This window comes from Sciurus carolinensis, chromosome 10 (genome assembly GCF_902686445.1).
Source record: "Sciurus carolinensis chromosome 10, mSciCar1.2, whole genome shotgun sequence".
NCBI classification, from domain to species: Eukaryota; Metazoa; Chordata; class Mammalia; order Rodentia; family Sciuridae; genus Sciurus; species Sciurus carolinensis.
The window spans coordinates 23,336,175-23,340,558 of NC_062222.1; positions in this window are offsets into that span (position 1 = coordinate 23,336,175).

Genomic DNA, 4,384 nt, shown 5'->3' on the forward strand with positions numbered 1-4,384 from the left:
AAATTTATACAGACAGAAAGTAGAATAATGGTGACCAGGGTCTTGGGGATTGAGATTAATGGAAAGTTGCTATTTCATGAATGCAGAGTTTCTGTTTGGGATGATGAAAAAGTTCTGAAGGTCATAGTGGTGATAGTTCTACAACAATGAGAATACCACTGAATTATACATTCAGAAATGATTAAAATAGTAAATATTATATTACGTATATTTTACCATAGTGGAAAAAGAAGGTAAAAAATTATTCTTCGCTCATGGACCATAAAGAAACAAACTGCAGACCACAACTGGCTGCAGAACATAGTTTGCCAGATATAGTTCGCCAGATATAGTTCTGAAGTGTAAGACCCACTAAATGAAATAAAGTGCTATGAAATACTAAAAAAAAAATCCAAGTCATTGAAATTCATTTTTATTTTAACATGGCATGTTAAAACTTTTCATATTTAATGTTTATTAAATTTACCAAATTATATAAATGCATCTACAGTATTTACCAAAAATATCTGAGAAGCCTCAAGATAAGGTAGAATATATATATATATATATATATATATATATAGCCAAAAAGAGATTTGATGATACTTATCAAGTACCTCTAACATTATTTGTTACAGACATGGGGAGGGCAGAGGACAGTAGAGATGAGTAAGACATGGCATCTTCAAGGAAATTTAAAACTTAGCCTAAAATGTGATAAATAAAGCTTAATCTTGGAAGAGGAAAAAATACTCAGCTTCAAGGTTCAGATATAAAGTTTGATTCCACTTCCATTATTTTCTTCCCTATTCATTTGGTGCAGAATAGACCATTTTCCCTCCCATTTGACAGGGAAAGAAAAAACATTGCAAATTGAAGCATACTGTAAGGACCTTCTCAGCTCTCTCCCCGCCTCCTTACAAACTTTCTATCTAAAACTCACTTAACTCACTGATTGGTTGGCATCATCTCAGACTCTGGAGCCAAAATGTGCCTAAAAAAGAAAAATCTGAGGCATGTTTTCCTAGGGTGAGTCAGCAAAAGGCAGAAAATCATTATGAGGGAGAAACTTCTTTCAGATTAGATAAATATAAATACATGCAGCACGACTGTAATCCCAGGGGCTCAGGAGACTGAGGCAGGAGGATCCAGAATCCAAAGCTAGCCTCAGCAAAAGGGAGGTGCTAAGCAACTCATTGAGACCCTGTCTCTAAATAAAATACAAAATAGGGTTGGGGATGTGGCTCAGAGGTTGAGTTCCCCTGAGTTCAATCCCAGTATCCAAATAAATAAACAGATATACAGATAGATAAAAGATCACTGAAAAAGATGTGTAACAAGCAACCCTAAACTCGGTGTGCATGGATTTTTCAGGTGAGGATACAGGACAAGGCAGAAAGGACGGTGTGCATGTCTCTGGTCCTCGTGACTATGGCCTCAGCCAGGAATACTCATAGGGCTGAGGAATGCCTGGAATGCCTGGGAGCTGGAATCAGCTTGTTCACTCATGACTGTCACACCTGGGCTGGGTTGAGCTATGACTGTCGGAGTACCTTCAAGGAGCCTCTCTGCGTGTCCTAGGCTTTCTCACAGCACTCTAACCTCAGGCAGTGAGACTTTTTTACATGATGGTTGAGAGTTCCAAAAGTAAGTGTTCCAGTAGTCAAGGTGGAGCTGCATGGCCTTTTATGACCTAGCCTCAGTAGTCACATAGTCACATAAGGTGACTATGGTCGCTTTAACCATATTCTACTGGTCAAATCAGTCACAAGCCCATACAGACTTAAGAAGAGGGAATACTAATTCTATCTTCTTATGAGAAGATTGTCACAGAATTTGCAGCCAGGTTTTAAAAACCACTATGGTGAGAGAGAGATGACGATACATGCCAAAGTTTTAACAGTGTCTGATTCCCAGGATCCTTCAAAAGAAATTTTGTTAATTATTTTATGTCAGACTAATCCAAATGTACTCTCCAGGGATGGCAAAATTCCATCTACATGTGATGCAGTAACAGATAAATAAAAACTTCAATTTACCTACATAATTTGCATCAAGGTTGATGAACAACTTACTTTTGACTCTAGTACCATCTTCCAGTTATAATCACCTCTTTATTTTTTAGAAACACCATCAAGCTCAAATCTACCCTCAGGCTTAGGCTAAATCATATCTAGAGTACAAAGAATATCTACAGTAAACAAACCAAGTAGATTAGGATCACAACAGCATTATGGTTGCTGACTGTAGTCATTTCTTATCATTGATAACTATACTGCAGGAATTCATAGGCCAAAAAAATTTTAAAAACATGCCACATGTTGGGCACATAAAGTTACCAATTTTTTATTCTCCAAAGTGAGAAAGAACATTTGAAAAACAAGTGCTATTGACTAAATCATCACATTAAACAAAAGGGATAGACAATTTCAAAATAAAAAACAATCCTTAGAATGAATAAATTTAACTAAATGAAAAATTCACTATGTTTTCATTTCTCTGCTGCTCTGCAGAGGTTTTGCCACAGATGAACCCAGCTCAAACACTGGGCAAAAGCATACATGCACCTAACATTTTGGTCTCTTCGCTCCCTTGCTTTCTTTTCTAATGGTTCTAGAACTTTATCTAAACCCCTAGTCTAGAACCCATAGTCTAAAAAAGACAAATAAATGATTATATGCTAAGAATACTACAAGTAATACTATTTACTGTAAATATCATAAGAATACTATAAGTATCATATGCTAAGAATACTATAAGTATATAGGGAGAGAGGGCAATCAAGAAAGATTTCACAAATTAGATGAAAATGTTTTGCCCATGAGAAAGAAATGGGAAAGATTATTTCAGGCAGCAACACACTGTGGTTGAAAGCAGGAACAATCTACATACACAGACTATCCAAAGAAGCCTACGTGTGTACCAAAAATGAGTAGTTACACTTGGTTGTAGAGAAAGGATTAATTTCCTCTTCTTTTTCTATTTTCCAAACTTTAACAATAGTGCATGCATGATTTAATAATCAGAAAAATTTCTAACTTACTTTTTTTTTTTAATTAAAAGACACCATGTTGCCTAGACAGATCCTGAACATCTGGGATCAAGTCATTCTCTTACCACAGTCATGCATCTCAGCCTCCCTAGTAGCTGTGACTACAACCATTTCAATTCTGAAAGTTAGCTTAGGAAGACCCAACAAAAGGCAAAAGGCCTATTTTCCCAATAAGAAAGCAGTTAAGGAGACCAGGTTATAAAATGGAGATGTTAAAGATTGGAAAGAGGGTGACAGAAGTCAAGTTCCTGACTTTGGCTCAAACAGATGACACTAGGAAAGATCATAATATTCCTTCCTTGACTATGTGAGAATCCAGGCCTCGGTGTACTCAATATTGCAGGTCTTTTCACCCAGGCAATCATTAGGCAGAAATTCCCAAGGAGGGCAAGAGCTGACAGATCAAATGCTTAAACTTCAAATAAAAAAAAAATAAACTTCAAATCAAAAAATGGCCAAGACTAGAATCTCAGCTCTACCACTTATAGCTCAGTGAACTTGGACAAATTGTTCAACCCCTTTAAACTTTTTTCATCTGCAAAATGGAAAACTGCTTACCTCTCTGTATTTTTGTGCAGATAGGCTGATATAAAATGTAACACTTAAAAGAACTTAGCACAACACCAGAAAATAACAATTATAATAAGGGTATATTCTTATATTTAATTGAGAAGTAGATGCTTGTTTGCTCTATTGATTGATAAAAGCTTTAAGATCCCACTTGCCACTCTGCAAATCTACAGTTAAAAGTTTTGAGTGCATAAAATACCTTTCTCAGCTAGAACGTCAACCTTTTAAATCTTAAATGAATGTGATTTTTTAACGTTAGGTTCCAAACACATCTGGTATTTGCGGTTGCTTTTAAAAGTAAGCTATTCTTAGGATGATTGTCCTGCAGGGTGTAGAAATAACGAAATGGAGCCTGCCTTAGTCCCCTAGGTGCTAACATCTGACTGAAAACCAGGCAGAGGTTTCCTCATTCTCCTCTTATTCCAGCGGGCTTCCGAATTCACTCTTAAAGAGAGGCGGAGATTTTTCTTTGGAAAATGCCTTCTGTCTTCCAGTTCAATCCTAAAGTAACCGTCCCTTACCCAGGCTTTCTTTAGCGGGAGTAAGGCCAGTAATGTTCTCCAATAATTCCTGCAGCTTCCAGAAGTCTTCTCAAGAGCCACAGAACATCACCTTCTACCCGCCTCCTCGTCTTCCTTCCTACTAATCTCGTACGCAAATGTGCAGCCCCGCCCCCTGTAGATGACCAATCAGGGAGGGGAAAGCGGCCCGGATGGGGCGGTTCCAGCTTGACGATGACGACGAATCACCTGCCTCAGACAGCAGGGGCGGAAGCGGAAGAGA